Source organism: Magnolia sinica, chromosome 10 (genome assembly GCF_029962835.1).
Source record: "Magnolia sinica isolate HGM2019 chromosome 10, MsV1, whole genome shotgun sequence".
In the NCBI taxonomy this organism is placed as follows: Eukaryota; Viridiplantae; Streptophyta; class Magnoliopsida; order Magnoliales; family Magnoliaceae; genus Magnolia; species Magnolia sinica.
Window position 1 is genome coordinate 76,086,354 of NC_080582.1, and position 21,508 is coordinate 76,107,861.

The following is a 21,508-nucleotide window of genomic DNA, read 5'->3' on the forward strand; positions in this document are numbered from 1 at the left end:
ACATCATGGTGGGCGTGCAGAGCACCGACCAACAGCCACGGGCTAATGGCAGGGGAGTATCCAATCCGTTTCCGGATCCAATACTCTTTAAGTGGACCACACCATACAGTAGCGGATTGCCTGGTGTGCCACACACCGCCGACCTCTGTGGTGTTGACTTCTCCACCTTCTGTGGGCCCAGCATGATGTACATGTTATATCCAGCATGATGTACGTACCATATCCGCACTGTCCATCCATTTAGAGAGATCATTTTAATTCATGATCTAAAAAATGAGACATCCAAATCTCATGTGGTGTGAGACGGATCCAAATCTCATGTGGACCACACCACATAGAGCAGTGGGACGATGATTCCTACCGTTGAAACTTTCTTAGGGCTGATGTTTATTTATTATCCAACCTGTTCATGAAATCAAATATCAACAGACCTTGATAAAGGGACAAGACAAATATCAGACTGTTCCAAAACTTGTGGACCCAGATAAATATTAAACCTTAATCCTCACTGTTTTCTTTCTGTGGTTGGTCTACTTGAGCTTGGATTTTCCTAATACTTGGGCTTATACACTAAATTGATCTCCTAAAATGGATGAACGGTACGGATATACATCATGGTGGACCTACGGAACTTGGTGACGTCTACATACCACGGAAGTGGGTCGTCTGCGGCACACTACGCAATCAGCTTCCTGCCTACTGACGCTGTACCCGGTATCTCCTGGACGGTGCTCTGTGGATCGTGTTTTATCCACTCCTTCCATTCACTTTTTCCGGTCATTTCAGGGGAAATTAAAAAAAAAAAAAAAAAAAAAGTAGGCTAAAATTTCATGTGGACCACACTTATGACCTGGGCAAATTTTAAAAAAAAAAAAAAAAAAGTAGGCTAAAATTTCGTGTGGACCACACTTATGAAAATAGTGGTGACTGAGCACCCACTATTAAAAATTAAAACTTTGCAAGGGTCACAAGTTTTGGATGAATCTAATATTTGTGTTTTAAATCACCACTTTTTTCTTGTGGTGTGGTCCACCTGAGATTTGGATCTACCTCATTTTTTTAAACTATTTCTTAAAATGATCCTGAAAAAGCATACGAAGATAAATGTCCACAGAGTAGGGCAACAATAGTAGGCGGTCCACCTCAGGCGGGAGCGGATTATGTCTTACCCGGGATTGGAAGTTAAATCCCCGGATTGTCCGGGCGTGCCAAACAGAGTCGGTGATTCGATCCCAATCCCATGGATCTTAAGACAATCCACTGACAGCACCATCATTACCTTTAAATCCCATCCAATCCACCTTAATCCGTTCAAATTTGCCTGGGACATGTTTGGTTCAAGGGATTGGAAGGGATGGAAAGGTTTAATCCCGGGATTGGCCAGGCATGCCAAACTGACTGGATACAGCAATCCAGGGATACAGCAATCCCATAGATACCAAGACAATCCACTGACAACACCATCATTACCTAGAAATCCATGCCATCCACCTTAATACCATTCAATCCCTTCCAATCCACCCATCATTACCTAGAAATCCATGCCATCCACCCTAATACCATTCAATCCCTTTCAATCCACCCGGGCAAATGGGCCCTAAGGGCAGCAATAGTAGGCGGTCCACCTCAGGCGGGAGCGGATTATGTCTTACCCGGGTAAACAGCTTAGTGGGTGTTACCCCTACCGTAGGGTCCACCTCGATGATTTGTTGTATATCCACTCTGTCCATGCCTTTCTATAGCCAATTTTAGGACAGGTTACAAAAAATTATACAAATCTAAATCTCACATTCACCACACTAAGGAAACAATGGTGATTAAGTGCCTCAACACTAAAAAGTAAGGTTTTCTTAATGTTTATTTGCAATTCAACCTGTTGATAATGTCAAGAACTAAATGAAGGGAAAAATATAAATACCAGATTAATCTAAAACTTTTGTAATATGTGGAAAGTTTTTAATAGTTATTCATCATTGTTTCTATTGAAATGATCCACTGAGATTTGATTCTTCTTATGATTTGGGATCGCATCCTAAAATGAAATGGAAAAACAAATTGATGGCATGGATATATAAATAATACATCAAGTAGGCCTCACGTGATTAGGGTAACACCCACCAAGTTGTTTCCCGGGTAACAGCTAATCCGCTCCCTCCTTGGGCGTCGGTAAGAAGGACAGTTTGATTAAGTCATGCAGATGCATGACCATGATCAATTTTGAGTCTGGGACCAACAATAGAGGTTCCTTTAAATGAAAATAGAGGTTCCCCTGATTGACTCCTGTCTGATGGGGGACCACCTACGTAAAAGTGGTGACCTTTTTATTTTTATTTGCTACACACGCACTCATGCCACAGTATGATCTCACTATAGTTGGTACTCAAACCCATGACCTTGTATTGAAAATCTTGTGTGTTTACCATCGAGGACCTAAAAACCTGTAGTTTTAAATTTATATGAACTCGCCTATTCAAAATGCATGCAAAAAAATACAAAGGATCTTAAGCGAGTAAAGAAATCCATTAAAGATTTCGATGTTTTGACAACCTTCAAAAGGAGATTGTCTTTCTTTTATATTTATATTTGATCTTCATTTTATCGAATGTACCGGGTCTATTCAAATGTTAATAGAATTGACATTATTTTAACTTTCTTTTTATATATTTGTCTATCTTTATCTCTGCCACTTTTTTTCAAATTATATACATGTTGATCATAACCAATGGTCAATTTGGTAGTTGGATTATGAATTTGAACAATGTAATCATTTCAGCATCAGGGTTAAATCGAACACTGAATTCAAATATGGCTTTGATTTGCCTACATGGAATTTAAATGCAAGACCTCGACTAGCGTGTGACCTTGGCCGAATAGCACAAACAGTCATGTATTTTTCAAATTAATACTTCAAACATTTTCTCTATCTTAGAGAGAAATAAATGTTGATAAAATGTAGCACCCTATGCGGGCACTAACTTTATGGTATGCTACTTGGCATCGATTGTTTCTTCTTGACAAGGTAATCGTTCCCTTAATGCCCACGTACCAATAAATGTCAGTAGTGGGTGAATCACCTACCAACATGACTTAGGTTGATGAGCCTATTTATACGTGTTTTCCTTCAGCTGATAGTTGATTTTGTGAAATCTTATGTCCTTGATTTTCTTTCACTCACTTAATTGTTATCATCATGTCTCCTTTTCTAGACAATTTGTTTATAAACAACAAGGCTCTAGATAGGCCTTCTAAGCTTATGGAGGCCAACACTCTACTATCTACTTTGTTAGCCATGGACTCAGATACTATCAACAAATCTGAATATGTATTTGATATCATTCATTCATTCTAATGTTTAATAGATTCGACTATTTCTAATCTTATTTTGCAGGATGTTTTGCATACCGTGAAGTGTATGTCTCAAGAGTATGACTTTACTAGTAGGGAATGTGAATGTTTAAGTTAGGTTCTTTCTGATAAAGAGATGTATATGCTTGAGACAAATCTTTTATCAGAGAAATACGAGCAAACTTGCTCTAAAGTCATTATCCAGCATCATCAGTATCACCTTATAGAGAGTAAACTGAAAATATGTTTATGTGAGCTAGAGGACTTTGACAAAAACGTCCACTTGGATTGGGTTTTCTTCTTTGCTCGAGGAGTCATTGATTCTAATCATTTTTAATTATCCATCAGCACTATTTTTGTCAAATATTAAACAGAGGCAAAGAAGAATAAAGAAATGCTTGAAGAGGCCGAAACTACTGTTATAATCATTAGATGTCGCATTGACATTGTCTTAAAATTTCTTGATAAGGTTTACAATGAAAGAGGATTTTAGAAGACCAACTGGGCAACTCATAATAGGACCATTTATGAGGTTTTAGATCGCTATGCCCACCTTTAGGTAGAATGCGCCCAAATTAACAATGGTCATTCGACCATTTAAATGAACTTGTTACAACTATAGTTTTGAACGGCAAAAGTATGTTTTATTTCATTTTACTTTTTTTTTTTAATAACTATGAACATATTAACTATAGTTCGGTCATATATCTCTCGTTATCTATGATAGCCACTACCTTATTTCAACTTCTAACTTTGTTGTTACTCATACTTTTGATGAATTAATAGTCGAAATGTCATATTACAGCCATAATTATTTACATTAAATGCTCCGCAAGGTAAAACCTTTTGACTTTCTGAAGCGATTGTTAAAGAAACAAGGAATTATACTTGAGAATCGAGAAGGTATCATGCATCATTTATTAGAGAAGCAGATTGACTGGTGTACCGCACACTAGCGATATGGTTGGTGTGGGTACGTGTCTTGCGAAGACGAGCATTGGAGGTCCTCGAGCTCCGAGTTGTACGAACGGTTCAAAGGCGATCAAAGTTACATGACCCCAAAATGATGTATTTATTATATCCACACCGTTCATCCATTTTTTTAGATCATATTAGAGCATGATACCAAAAATGACTAGTTTCCAAAGCTTAAGTGGACCACACTAGAAATAGTAGTGGGACAATGATTCTCTAAAACATTCGTAGGGCCCACCATATCGTTTATTTTCCATCCAATGTGTTCATAAGGTCACAAAGACCTAGATGAAGAGGAAAAACAAATATCATATTAATCAAAAACTTTTGTGACCCCCGAAAGGGTTTCAATGGAAGACAGACTAATCCCCCATAGTTTTTTGCAGTGTGGTTCACTTGATCTTTGTATCTGTCTTACTTTTTTGTTCAAGCTTTAGTACGAGCTTCCCAAATGAAAGGACGGTTGGGATATAACACATACCTCATGATGGGACCCACAGAACTTGGTGACCTCAACACAACAGCTAGATCGGTGATGTGTGGTACACTAGCCAATCCGCTTCCCATTACTAGCACATCGCATTAAATGTAGCATCATACTTAAAGGGCGTTTCGCGAAGGGTATTGGATGAGATTAGGTGTAATAGAATTGTATTTTGTCTCATACAAATTTCATCTAGCATATAAGGAGGATGAGAAAGGTTGAAATTAGGTGGGACGGAATTACATTTGGTCCCATGAAATTGCATTTTATCTCATGCAGGATTTCCATGGATTCTGAAATCCACTACACATGTGGGCTTTGAAAAATCTCATAACAGGTGTCAAAATGAACTTGATCTTAATTAACAGTACACGCCTAATGATCACGGCCCAATTTTAGAAGAAATGTGTAGTCAAGACGGTCGAATGATTGAAAACAATTTGATGGTTGATTGATGGTGGAAAAAGCCTAAATATGAAAGTTTACATTTTGAGCCAAAATAAATGAATTGGCTCTAAAGTGGTCAACATTCAACGGTGTAAGATAATAGATCGAGGTCTAAATTTTGTATGATCTCATAGTCATATCAGGCTAAACTATGATCCAATTTTAAACTGCAATGGAAGGAAGGAAGTTGGTAAATCGAAAGGTCCATATTTAAAAAGAGTTGATAAGCTTAAAACGTAAAACTTCACATAAGGAAAAGCCTACCAAGGTGGGTTCTCACATTTCATGATCTGTCCATACAATGAGCAATTCAAGTAATTCGTATGAAAGAAAATATTCTACTATGACTACTTACAAACTTTCTTTACTTAATGGATACCAAAATCAAGGGTTAAGGGGTTGATTTGTCGATTGGACCACTTACACTATGATTTAATGGCTGAAATTCGATCTTTATGATTTATTTTTTTATTATAGATAGACATGTGATAAAGTTTCACATCAAATGGATCATGAAAACCTTGTGATCCATAATTTAAGGGTTTATGTTAATGTCATTTTCATAATTATTGTTGATCTAATAGATTTGGAAAATCTAATTGTTTTACATAGTCATAGGCATGTTTCTAAGTAATTCTTACAAAAGAAATCATATCTAAATCATTATGAATAAAGAGTTATTTACCAAATAAATTAAAATTCTCATTAATTAAAAGAATTTATATATACCAAATAACATAATGGATAGTCAGATGACATGTTAAAAATAATAAAACTTGATAGTTAGTGTCCTGACTATATATGTAGGTGGATGTAGTTTTGTAAACGGATGAACACAAGGTGGATTTTTAGAGTGATCAAAAGGTAGGACATATATACCGTTAGATTCAAGTAGCTTGTTCACTTGTGTATACTCCTCATATTGTAGTTCCGATGGTAGGTTTAGCATATAATCATAAGTAGTGAACAAGATAAACGGATTAGAATCTCAATTTGATATGCATACGAGCAGATGCAAAGATCAAGTAGTTAATTTACTATGATCGGGTGGTCCAAAATCAAAGTAGACGGTCAAATATCTTTATCTAGCGATGAATAGTTGACTGAACAATTGGTTATGATAGACAAGTGAAAATACTTGGATATATGTTAATCTTGTCTTAAAAATCAATATTTGGATGACTTGATTTATGGATGAAGATTATTCTTAACGGCCAGATTCAGATTAAAGAATAGATGTAAGGTTTAGATAGGCTACATTGGTGATATACACATATATATACTAAATTAAATTTCTTGATAACACTCGAGAACTTTCAATACTCGAGTATTGAAAAATTTAAGCTGTTACACTTACACTTACAAAGCTTAATATATTCACTATCATAAAAACTCCATTGTTCTGCATTTTCAAATCCCTCCCACAAAACCTAAAGTCATTAATGATGTATCTCTTAAATATCCTTAAAATAAAGTTAGGACCTCGAGCTAGGCTTCTAATTTCTTTCGAAATCTAATAATTCTTAACATAGTCTACGTGCTTCCCAAGTCAATATAGAAACTTCTCATTGTAGATGCATCGTATGAGCCTTGGTGCTCTTTGGGGCATCTCCTCCTTAATTACTCTCAAGTGTTCACTGCATTTTATTCAATTCAATGAATAAGTTGTAAACTAATACGATTATTCTTTTCAAATTAAGTTTTAAATAAATAATTCTTACTTTATGAATAGGTTGACCGCTTCGGTATTGAACAACACATAAATATATGCTTGTCTTCTATCAATGCATTCGATAACAAATATGTCAATATTTTTTAATGGACGTCCCACCCTCACCTCCCCAAAGTTCTCATTTTGAATTGGTCTATTAAATCTTGTCTCAATACTATACAAGTATCGAGAGCAGAATATTAGGCATTCTTCTATTAGGTATGTAAGGCCCATATCCTAGTTCGTACCATTTCGCAGACTCTCGCGATCATTCTGGTCAAATTTTGTCAAACCGTGACCTGTAATCGGCATTTACGCGTGACCCTAAGTTGCATCCTGTAATTTTAAGTCGGCTCGACTCGAAACTTGTACCATTGCGATTGCACTGTTGTCGTAGTTCCAACGCCGTGTCTCACGCGTCGATGCGATACCCGGGCTAGGAGTTGTGAGCCCGCGTATATTTCGAGAAAATGCCGCGCTTTATGAATCTCGAGAGAATCTTTACAATCAATCACATCAATCATAAGTCAAGTACAACCCATCACTCACTCATACCTCTCTCTTCACCAAGTCAACAACACCTATACCTAATCATTCCCTTCTTACCAAAAGTCAAAAGAAACTATACCCTTCATCCCATTTCCCTTACAACAACCCATCCTCTCTCTCATTTTTTCACTCCATCCCAAGTACCAAGGGAGCATCCAACGTCCAAGCTTTTCAAGTCAAACCCAAGTGTGGCCCACTTCCCTACCCCAATCTCCCATCTTAGCCGTCCAATCTTCATCATCCTCCATCAAGATCGAAGCCAAGGAGCCTAGGAATTCAAGGAGCTAAAGAAGGAGACCAATAGGTGGGTGATCTTAGAATTTTCTCTGTTGATTTCTATTTGTGGGCCCACTTATGGTGGGACCCACTTGATATATGCTTTATATTGAGTGTAGGGAGGGCCCATAGTGGCGGGGTCCCTTCCTTTTATGCATCTCTCTCTCTCTCTCTCTCTCTCTCTCTCTCTCTCTCTCTCTCCCCCCTTCATTTTATGGTGATGATGAGGCCTTGTGGCCCACCCGAATGGACCCCACCATGAAGTATGTATTTTATCCAGGCCATCCACCAAGTGGGCCCACATAGGTGGTGAAATCCCACTACGGCGTGAGTGTGATGGTGTATTTTATTTGGTATAGTCCTATTCACCCCCCCCCCCCCCCCCTTCTAGGACATATATCTCGGCCTTTTCAAGCTCGAACTCGACTCGACTCAGCATGGACGAGTCAAGCTGAGCTCGGCCCACCTCGACTCGACACGATGTACGACCCTAAAATCAAATGAAAAATGGATTGTGGACCGTGAGCATATGACCGTGCGCATATATAGTATAATATACAGTGGGGTCCACAAAAAGCGAGGGATTTGAATATACCTGCCATTCGAAGCTTCTTAGATGGGGGGACCATTTTTGTAGGGACCATTTTCATCCTTTCTTGGGTTCACAAAAGTCGAAAATGACATGCGTGGGGTATGTATTCTGGACCAGATAAAGGGGAAAGAAAAAATGAAGAAAAGAGAGGGTTTTACTGGAAGGTGGACAGTCATAGAGGGAGAGAAGTAATCACAGAATCAAATTCGGTCAACTAGGATGAAGGATCGAAGAGAGGAAAGAAGAAAAAATCAGATTCTCGGTGGAGATGGGGCTGGTAGCATTCGAAAGGGTGTCTGTTTTAGAGCAGGGGCATTTTCGTCATGTGCAAGGGTGTCCGTACGCCTGGGGAGTATTCTGCGCAGTTAAAAAGAAATGGGCTTAAAAAGTTTGTGGGCCATATAGTGGTCGTACAGTAGGAAATTACTCTTTTGTTATATCAAGTATCATCATTTAAATTATATTTCATCAAGTTTTTCCTCACTTGATTAAAAAAAGAAAGAAAAGAATTGACACTCAATCATTGTTCATGTTACCTTCTTTCTACTTCATACTCTACTCCATATATTATAGCCAATGAAATAGTTATTTTATGAAAATTTTCAATTATGTTTTAAAGGCATTTATTGATTACACAATAATATAAAAGCATAATTTTAATATTTCACAAGGATTTTTACCTGGAAATTTTGTACCAATGTTAAATTGCCAAAAACATACTTCCAACTTTCTTATTTACTAAAACATGCATTTGAACCTACTAATAAGGGTAAAACGAAATATTTACCCTTACTTTGAAAGGAAATGAAAACCAAAGACTAAATAAAGAGTACTTCTAGATACACATGCGTGTACAATAAAGCTCATGTACATGCAATACATATGCCAAGCATGGTGCATATGTGTGAGATCTAATCCATCCATCGAGTTAGCCCGATCTTATAGATGGTTTTTCAAAAAGAAAATCTAGTTCAATTAGCATGTAAGTTGCAATATTGAAAACATGTGAATGGATTGGAGAAAAACTTTATCTAGGTCTTTTTTACAATTGAAAACTTCTTAGAAGCTACAAATGTTTTGTGTCAAGCATATATTTGTATTTTTCCTTCATCCGTGTATGTGTGATCTTATTAACAAGTTGGATGGCAAATAGAACATCACGGTGGGCCCTAGGAAGTTTTCAACGGTCAGCATTTACTCCCCACTATTTTCTACGACGCAGTCTACTTGAGCTTTGGATTTGCATCATTTTTGGGCTCATGCCCTAAAATGTGTTGGAAAATTGATGGACAGCATGAATAAAACACATACATCACATGGACCCCACAGAGCTTGGGCCACATGTACCACAAGGATATCCTTAGCTACAAGGACTCAAATCTAGTCAAGATTATTTGAGTCAATATGCGGCATGTGTAAAATTTATAAGCGTTGCTAAGCTCATACGCACGTGTAATAAAGTTCATGCACATGCCACATATGTGCCAACATGGCACCATAAGTACGAGGTTCAATCCATAAATCAAAATAGTACCGTTATATTAATGCCATACCTCCAAATCAGGTTGTTCGACCAGCCATGTAGGCTATAGTTCATAGAACAAATGTACAGCTTGAAATACGTGGATGGGGTTTTCTCCAACCAATCCACATGTTCCATTATGCATGCATGCTAGTGGAACCATATTTTCTTTCAGGGGAAACATGTAATGAGTCGAACTAACCTGATGGATGGATTAGATCTCTTACATATATGTTTGCATGGATTAGATCTCTTACATGTGTCATGCAGTCATATGTGTGGTGTATACCCTAGCTTTAGTGCACGTTCCACTATGCTCTTAGTTTATTTTTAAATGTACACCAGACAATTAACGTGCTTTAAAACCAATACTTACGTGTTCAATTTAAAAAAAAAAAACAACATCGAGGACCATATTTAAAATCATAAAATTGAAGGATAAAGCACGAAGTCAAATAACATGTCTGAATAAAAATTACTTGAATCAGACATGAAAATGCTTTTTAAAATCATAAATGCATGAGATCTAAAAAATTAAACATAAAAATACGTGAACTGCAAGAAAAAACTATGAAATCTAATAGTAAAGACCGAATGGAAGTAGGTCGAGGAATCAAAGACTTACTAATTAAATAGCAAAGATTCGTTGAAATTGTTGAAAATTTTGGTTAAATTAAATAGACTATTAAAATCGAGAACTAAAAAAGAAAATAAAATTTTTAAGAAAGAGAACTTATTGAATTGAGTCGAGGCGTGACTGAGTCACTCGGCTTGAAATCGAATTTGCTCCCCTTGGACATCGTCCTAAGTGCAACAGGTTTCCAGAGCAATCAACCTCCAGGATACAACGACTATGACTCGGTCCCAGCGGTGCACTCACTGTACACAGGCTCGAACCACTTGCAGTTTAACCTGAAAATGCTGAGTTGACTCAGCGATGAACTCAGAAAAATTCTTAAAACCGTATCAAAGAGAGTTTTATAAGATAGATAATAATTTCGTATATTTGAAACTGGAATCAGTAGTCTTTATATAGACTCCGAAGTGGTGCATAAACACCATTTACAAAAGGTTACGTCCGTCGGGTTTAAACCTAACAGGTGCGACCAACCAGAACGGATGCATCTCTCTGGTTTAAAATGAAAAGGCGCAAGTCGAGTACACTCTCGCAAATAAAGTCCCGCGAGTACCCATACACACACACACCCATGCAAGTACACTCACACCGCACCCGCACCTGCGCCCCACGCCCATGCCCAGCCCGTCCCGTCACGTCGCGCACGCGCACGCGCACACGCACACAGACTTGGGCTCGGGCTCAACTCGACTCGGCGCGCGCGCGTGTGTGGTCAATGATATAGATTAGAGCTATTGACATAGCCCCCTACAAGACCAAATTCACATGCCCCCTGAATGGGGCTCAAGCCCAAGGCAAAAAGACTATCTTATATATAAGATAGTTTTCTTTGTCAAATCCGATGTGGGACAAAACCCACAACTTAAAAGCACCAAAACTTTTTAAATGTCGAGGGAAACCGAAATTTTGAAAACCAAATTTTTAATATTTATTTTAAAACAAAATACAACAATCCCCCACATATTTTAAAATAAAACTCTTTCGGGTTAAAGCGTAATAGTTGTGCAATGGTACCAGTGTCACCATAGACTTGAACCGACATTAGAGTAAGCATGACAGGTCTATAGGAATTAAGTGACACCATAATCTTAAACCTGAATCTTTTTAATGTAGATCGCAAGTACACATCACAACTCTTCTTCTGCAAGTGATTCTACGGTTTGGTGCGTTTCGGCCATACATCATTACCTGGATTTCATGAGTGCTCTAGAAAAATCACCTAGATTCTCATAGGAAGCGGCCTCTACCTCCACACCTCTATAGGTGAATTCCGTCAAGTGTATGCAGCAACTGTATACACCACCAAATATATGGCTATGGATCCATTGAGAGTTCTAAAAAAAACTCATCATTCTGTGTTGTTGCTCGCACTGTACACCATAGAAGGGGCTCATATAACTCAGTGCAATCATCTACCTCGTGTCTTATTGTTTACCCATTGAATCTATCTCATGGGATCTCCACTTCTATAGGTTGGGTTGCCGACATTGACAGCTCATATATTAGGCTCAGCCCTATTCTCTTCGATGTATCATTGACTAACCTTTTAGAAAGTCCTTTGGTCAAAGGATCTGTCAGATTCTTTTCTGACCTCACAAAGTCAATAGATACGACTCTATCACGCAACATGTGTTTCACTATGTAAGGCCCGTATCTTAGCCCGTACTGTTTGGTTGGCTTTTGCGGTTCGCCCGGTCGAATTCCGGCGACTCGCCGCGTCTCGCCCGCTGAGGCGATACCCATGCCAAGAAGTGTGCTCCCGCATTCAGTTCGAGGAAAACACCGCACGTTGTAAATTTCAAGAGAATCTATCAAATCCACCACATCAATCACATCACTTGTCAAAAGTACACCCATCACTCAACCCATTACTCTCCCCATGCCCAAGTACAAAAGCAACCCCAAAAAGTCAACAAGCACCTCACCTCACCCATCACTCACACCCATCCCTCTCTCTCTCTCTCTCTCATTTTCTCCATTTTCAAGTAACTCCCAAGAGCAACCGTCCATGGTTTTCTAAGGTAAGGAAAAAGTCATGTGTGACCCACCTCCCTACCACCCAATCCAACCATCCAAACTTGATCATTCTCCGTCAAAGTTGAAGCCGAGGAGCTTAGCTTGCCATTGATCCGAGAAAAAGCGGAAGAGGTGGGTGATTTCGTTTATTTGATTTTTGATTTGAGGGCCCACATATGTGGAACCCATCTTAATGTATGATTTGTATCAAAGAGGGGCCCATAGTGGCGGGGCCCCTCCGCTATTCCGATCTCTCTCTTTCTCTCTCTCTCTCTCATTTTTTTATGATAATAATGATGCGTGTGTGTGGCCCACCTGATTTGATCAAAATCCTGATCGTCTAAAATTTTGGACGTCTCATTGGTGTAACCCACCTTGCTGTCCATCATGGGACGGATCTGGCCAAAGGGAAAACACAATTATCGGCTGATCAACTGGCCGTATGGACCCCCATCTGTGGGTCCCACCATGGTGTATTGTATTAACATCGTCCATCTAATTTTTTCAAGTCATTTTGGGTCCTTAGAGCTGGACAGATCCAACAAATCAAGACCGTCCAGTGGCAGCAAACCATCCAGACTGTTGACCATCTGGATGGCAGGCAACACAAATATCAGCTTTATTTCAAAGCGTGTGGGTCACACGTGTGGACCCACCTAACGTACACATGTGGCCCTAATTAATGCATGTTTTGCATCCACACCATCAGTCCGTCTAGCTAGGACGTGAGGCCCACCTCTTGTCAGCACCGTCCATCTGTTTTAAGCTGGACATGGGTCCCCATGACAGGTATGTGGCTCTCACGCATGTGGGGCCCATGTGATTACGTGTCTCACCCAGTCCAGCCATTTTCAGATGGCAGGTGGGAACCACAGTAATGTATTTGTTATATCTACACCCTCCACGTGGCCCACCTGGATGATGTATTGTACATCCAGGCTCGCCCCATCCTGGCCGTCCAGATCATGGGCCAGCCATGAGGTATGTGCTTTAATTCCACACCGTCCATCCAACTGTCATGGAATTCAACGGTCATGCATGTGTTTTATACTGTCCGTCCATCACCCCCAAGCAATTTGATATTTAAATATTATATATATATATATATGAGTGTGTATATATATAATATTAATATAAATGCTATTATATGGTGGCCCTACGTGGGACCCACCGTGATATATGTGCTTTATCATGCTGCAACAGCAGCCGTGGGATCCACGTGTGTGTAGACCCGCGTGATGCATGCGTGGTATCAATGTTGTTCATCTATTTTATTCCACGCTCGTCCATCCATTTACTGGTGGGTCCCACACGTGTGGACCCACCTGCCACGTGGGACCCCCTCCATCATGCATGTGTCATCTTTGTGTAGACCCCGCTGTCATGTATGTATTGTCTACACCGTCCATTGCTGGACGGTGCTGTACAGAGGACCACAGTGATGTATTTGTTTCATCCACACCGTCCAGACCATCTGGACGATGCTGGACAGTGTCTGGGCGATACTGATTCACGTGGACAATGTTTGGGTGGCGTTGATTTACATGGATAACGTTTAGATGGTGCTGATTTACAGGGGAAATGTTTGGATGGTGTTGATTTATCTGGACAATGTTTGGATAGTGCTGATCATCATTAGTGGGCCATGTGCCCCATGGAAAGATAGTGTGCACTGATGCACATGTTGCACCTGCAACTATTGAAATGATTTTAGATGTAATCCAAGCTCCCACTTGAGGCCCACTTTGATGTATCTTGTGGCTCATCTATGAGGCGCACCTTAATGTATTTGCAGCCCATTCATGAGGCCCAATGTGATGTATATTTAAGGCCCACTTGCGACGTATTTGAGGCCCATGTGTAGGGCCCGCCTATTGTGTATTTGAAGCCCATGGGTCGTGGCCCATTGTGATGTATTTGAGGCCCATGGGGCAAGGCTTGATGTGATGAATTTATGGCTCATGTGCCGAGGCCCATTATGATATATTTTCGGCCCATGGATGCGGCCCATTGAGATGTATTTCTGGCCCATTTGATGCGGCCCATAGTGATGTGTATGTAGCCCTTGTATGAGGCCCATTGCGATGTATATTAGGCCTTTGTGTGAGGCAATGGCCCACTTTATGTTTGACTCTTGTGGGCCATTGCTTGGGAGCAATGTTGGTTAAATGGCCACATTGATGGGCAATAATGGTTAGATGTCCTCATTGTGACCTTCCCATGGGCCTTGTTAGGCCCATTCTCATCATTCTCTTAGTGGGTTAACCCAAATAGGTGGGCCCCATTCGTCATAGACTGATGGTTTCATGCTATTGGATTTGATATAACCACGGCCGAGGGCCGATTTTTATATTATGGTTGATCGGCTGTTCACGTATGGACCCCGCCTTATTTATATGATGATTATCGTAGCCGATTACCGATTACGATTGTCATGACCGATTTGCCGACTTTGATTATCGATCGATCTCGATTGTCGTGACCGATTTGCCAACTTTGATTATCGATCGATCTCGATTGTTGTAACCGATTTGTCGACTCTGATTATCGATCGACCCCGATTGTCGTGACCGATTTGCCGACTCTGATTATCGATCGATCCCGATTGTCGTGACCGATTTGCCAACTTTGATTATCGATCGATCTCGATTGTCGTGACCGATTTGCCGATGCTAATTATCGATCGACCCTGATTGTCGTGACCGATTTGCCGATTCTGATTATCGATCGATTCTGATTATTATGACCGATTACCGATCGGATTGTCGTGACCGATTTTTTGACTCTGATTATCGATCGATCCCGATTGTCATGACTGATTTACCGACTCTGATTATCGATTGAACCGATTGTCGTGACCAAATTGTCGATTCTGATTATCGATCAATTCTGATTATTGTGACCGAGTACCAATCGGATTGTCGTGACCGATTTTCTGACTCTGATTATCGATCGATCCCAATTGTCATGACCGATTTACCGACTCTGATTATCGATTGAACCGATTGTCGTGACCGAATTACCGATTCTGATTATCGACTGATTCTGATTTGTCGTGGCCGATTTGCCGATTATCGATCGAGGCCGATTACCAATTCTGATTTGTCGTGGTCGATTGATGATTATCGATTAAGGCCGATTGCCGATTCTGATTCATCGTGGCCGATTGTCAATTACCGATCGAGGCTGATTATCGATCGAGGCCGATTGCCGACTCTGATTTGTCGTGGCCGATTGCCGATTCCGATTGTCGGGGCCCGATGTGATGTACATGCGACCCATATTTGAGGCCCGACGTGACTTGTATTTAGCCCGTGTCTAAAGCCCAACATGATGTATATTGAGGACTAGGAGATGAGGCCCATTGTGATGCATTTGAGGGCCAGGCGAAGGAGCCCATTGTGATGTGTGTTAGGCCCATGTGAAAGGCCCATTGTAATGTGTATTAAGCTCTCGAGTGAGGCCCATAGTGTTGTATATCAGGCCCTTTGTGAGGCCATGGGTCCATTATATGTGAGGCTCTATATGGGTCATTCCTTGAGAGTAATGTTGGTTAAATGTCCACATTTTCGAGGCCGATCGTCGATGCCGGTCATTGATACCGATTATGAGTATGTGACTGCATAGTATCATGATACATGCCCATACGCATCATCTGCATGTTTGTTATGAGATGTGGTTGACCATTGCATATTTCATTAGGCAGATTGTTATGAGACTCCTTGATAGGCGGAGGTTATCTCACATGAGTGCATGGTATGCTCAGGGTTGATGCATGACTGGATTGTATGACTCATGCATCTTGCATTGTGTGCCCTAGCAACATCAGGGTTGTAGCCTCCACAGGCATATCGTGGATGGCCAGACGGGACACCGAAAATTTGTTCTACATGGGGTGCTATAGATATCCCTGGGTGAAAGTCCCTAAACCTTCTTGGTTCCAGAGGTTGCTCCAACGTCTAGACCGAGTGGATGCACGAGCGCATGAGGGCCATATACCGTTAGGCCACGTCTCCCACTGTGTCGTGGTCAGTTGGAAGGGGGTACGGCCTTACCTGCCCTAGAGGAGGGGGCAATGCTAGGTTGAGTCTGACCAGCTCGAGGAATGGGTCTGCTATCAACGAGCCGGGCCCGATATTGGCAGGCGGATAGTGAGGCCTCTTCCACTCACCTTGTTGCGCGCAATGGGGCAGCAATCTGGTTTGGAGTGTAATAGACCCCGGTGATTTTTCAGAGAGGAACTGTATTGATATGTGGACTTATTGAGCAGGAATTGCAAACTCATTCATTCATTCATTCACTATCCACTCGGGCTGGTGGTGCACAACTATTTATTACGTGTACCTTCGCATGGCCAGGATTTCGGTTGGGCACGCGACTAACCTGAGATCAGGAGTTTACCACATTAGGTCTGACTATCTAAATTTAGATATGGGACTGGTTTGGATAGAAGTCCCTTGTGATAGACCTCATAGCTTGCGATACTATGTACTATCATCCTGGCTTCACACTCTAGCATGGTCATTCCATTCTCACCGCATATTGTATTACATCCGCGACATATAACATTTTGGGTTACTGTGTTTCTGCAATTATATAGTCTAGATACGACTGATGCTATTCGTGAACTCATTAGGAATTGCATATTGCATCGCATCCTCGGCATCTGATATTTGGCTCTTTAGGACTCCTCATTTACATAGCTGTTTTATATTACGCATTCTGATATTGATTGACTCATGGACTTGTCCGTATTTTCATTTACTCTATTATCGTATGATTTATGATCTTGTCAGTATTTCTGCTTACTCTGATAATTCATGATCTTGTCAGTATTTCTGCTTATTCTGATTATGTACAATTTATGGATTACCAGTATTTTTTTGTATTGTATGATGATGGCATTGTATTAAATACTTGACACTTACCTTGTGCACACACTTGCACCACCCTCTAAGCTTTTTATAAGCTTATGCACGATAGATGCGTGCAGGTGATGTTAGGTTGCGGCAATATTGAGCTTGGAGCGTGCAGCAGTCTTCTGAAGCTTGATTTTCGATTTATGTATTTCTTTTCAGTATTGTACTCAATGATTATATTAGTGGATATGCAATGATGATATTGCCTTTGTGAATTTGGTAATCTTGTAGTTATGCTTATTACGAGTTAAATATATATAAAAAAAAATCCTCCTTATAGGATCCTAGGATTGGAATCTGGCGTATGGACGCTAGGAGCCGAAAATGGGGTACTATGGAGGCTGTCAGCACCGGATTCAGCGATCGGGATTCCTGTGAATCCGATTTTCGGGTTTGGGGCGTGACACACTATGTTGTATCTGAGTCTAATATGCCTGCTATTTCCTTTATATATTTTATTATTTGCTTTTGCTATAGATGCTTGACAGTCACAATGAATAGACACGGTCGATACAGGCTTGACTACAATGGTATATCAGCTGAGAGATTTATAAGCCACTCGGCTTCTGATTTAGCCTTTTCTAAGGCAATAAACTCGGATTCCATAACCGACTAAGCGATACATGTCTACTTGGTAGACTTCCAAGAGACTGCTCCTTCACCCAAAGTGAAGACATATCCACTAGTGGATTTTGTCTCATCTGAATCACTACTCCAGTTAGTATCACTGTATCCTTCCAATACAGCAGGAAAACCATTATAATGTAAACTATAGGCTGTACTGCCTTTTAGGTATCTCAAAATTCTAGACAACGTATTTCAATGCTCTTTTACAGGGTTATGTGTATATCTACTTAGCCATCCTACTGCAAAAGCTATGTCTGGTCTACTGCAGTTTGTTAGATACATGAGGTTACCAATTATTCTAGAATATTTTAATTGAGATATACTATTTTCTATATTCTTCATGAGAGTCACACTATAATCATAAGGAGTACTGATAGGTAAACAATCAAAATGGTTAAACTTTCTCAATATATTTTTAATGTAATGAGATTGTGATAATATAATCATACCATCTTTCCTGATTACTTTAATACCCAAGATTACACTAACTTCTCATAAGTCTTTCATGTCAAATTTAGATGACAAAAATTTCTTAGTTGCATTAACTAATTTAATATTAGTTTCAAAAATAAGCATGTCATCAACATAAAGACATATAATAACATAATCATTTTCAGAAATTTTACTATATACACATCTATCTATATCATTTATATGATAATCATTTGATTTAAAACACCATCAAACTTTTCATGCCATTGTTTAGGAGCCTGTTTTAAACTATATAGTGATTTAATTAGTCTATATACTTTATTTTCTTTACTTGATATCTTATAACCCTCAGGCTGCTCCATATATATTTCTTCTTCTGAGTCTTTATTTAGGAAAGCTGTCTTAACATCCATCTAGTGTACCACCAGTTTATATATGGAGGCTATCACTATTAAGACCCTGATAGTTGTAATCTAGTTACAGGGGAATATGTATCAAAGTAATTTATTCCTTCTTTTTGTTTAAAGCTTTTTACTACCAACCTAGCCTTAAACTTATCAATAGTTTCATCTGATTTTAGTTTCTTTCTAAACACCCATTTACAGCCTATTGGTTTGTTTCCAGGTGGTAGATCTACAAGTTTTCAAGTGTTATTAGATATTATAGGTTCCAACTCATCATTTATTGCTTCCTTTTAAAAGGTTGCATCTGGAGAGTTAATAGCTTTTGTATAGGTTGTAGGATCATCTTCTATTAAGAAGGTGAAAAAACCATCTCCTAGGTTAATTTCTCTTCTAATCTTAGTACTTTTTCTTGGTTGTATCTCTTCTACTACTTTCTCGTAAGCATTTTTACTTGTAGATGCGATATCTGATTCATTAACTTCATTTTTTTCTAAAGATTTTGATTTCATAGAAAATACGTTCTCAAAGAATTCTGCATCCCTAACTTCTATAATTGTATTAGGATCTAGAATATTATCCTTAGTTTTTAAAATTAGAAACTTGTAGGTTACCTGTTTTGTGAGTAACCTATAAATACACAGTCGGTCGTTTTAGGGCCTAATTTTCTTTTCTTAATTTCAAGCAATCTTACTTTAACAAGACACCCCTACACTTTAATATATTTATAACTAGGAACATGATTCTTCCAAAGTTTCTTAATTTCAGGCAATCTTACTTTAGCAAGACACCCCCACACTTTAATATATTTATAAGTAGGAACATAATTCTTCCAAAGTTCATAATGTGTTTGTTCAGAAGATTTAGAAGGAATTCTATTTAGGATATAATAAGAAGACGGAATTACTTCTCCCCACATATTTGAGGGTAAGCCTAAACTATTTAACATATCATTCATCATCTCTTTTATAGTTCTATTCTTACGTTCTAATATTCTGTTTTGTTCTGGTGTCCACAGATTTAAGGGTAAGCCTGAACTATTTAACATAGCATTCATCATCTCCTTTAGAGTTCTATTATTACGTTCTGCTATTCCATTTTGTTCTGGTATATAAGGAGTTGTAGTTTCGTGAACTATTTCACTCTCTTCACATAATTCTCTAAATTGAGAAGATTCATATTCACATCCTCTATCTGTTCTAAGTCTTTTAATTTTTATATTTAACTGATTTTCAACTTTAATTTTGTATTTAGAAAAAACATTTAAAGTTTCATCTTTGTTCCTTAACAGATAGACTCCAATGAACCTAGAGTAGTCATCTACAAAAGTTATGTAATATCTTTTTCCACCTCTAGACATGTGATTTCTAAAATCACCTAAGTCACTGTGTATTAACTCTAATAGAACAGATGATCTTTTTATTCATTTAAAGGGTTTTCTAATGAATTTTGATTCTATATATGTTTCATATTTTTCGAATTCTTCATTAGATATATTAGGTAATAAACCTGATCTTTTCATTTTCTTCAAAGATACTATATTCACATGACCTAATCTACTCTACCATAGATAAAAAGGTTTAACGATATAAACAGAACTAGATGTATTCTTATTATTATCATTGGATACATTTACAATGAATAAACCATCACTACTGTCACGCCTCAAACCTGAAAATTGGATTCACAGGAATCCTCATCGCTGAATCCGGTGCCGACAGCCTCCGTAGTACCCCATTTTCGGTTCCTAGCGTCCATATGCTAGATTCTGATTCTGGGATCCTACAAGGAAGATTTTATTTTTTGTACATTTAACTCATAATAAGCATAACCACAAGATTACCCAATTCACAAAGGCAACATCATCATCACATATCCATTAATATAATCATTTTAGTACAATGTTGAAAAGGAAATACATAAATAAAAAATCAAGCTCTAGAAGACCATTGAACGCTCCAAGCTCAACACTGCTACAACCTAACATCACCTACACGCATCTATCGTGCATAAGCTTATAGAAAGCTTAGAGGGTAGTGTAAGTGTGTGCACAAGGTAAGTGTCAAGTATTCAATGTAATGCTATATTTATACAATGCCGGGAATACTGGTAATCCATAAATCATACAATGTTGGAATAAGCAGAAATACAGACAAGATCATGAGTCATACAATATTAGAATACACAATATGAATCAACTATGCAAATGAAGAGTCATAGAGAGTCAAATTTCAAATACAGAGGATGTAATGCAATATAAATTCCTGATGAGTAATATAAATAGTGTCAGCCGTACCTAGGCCATATAAATGCAGAAACACAATAATCTAAATTGTCATATGTCGTGGATGTAATGCAACCTGCGGTGCGAATGGAACGACCATGCTGGAGTATGAAGTCAGGATGGTAGTACGTAGTATCACAAGCTATGGGGTCCATCACAAAAGACTTCTATCTAAACTAGTCCTATACCTAATTTGGATAGTCAAACTCAATGTGGTAAACTCCTGATCTCAGGTTAGTCACATGCCCCAACCGAAATCCTGGCCATTGCGGAGGTACACGTAACAAATAG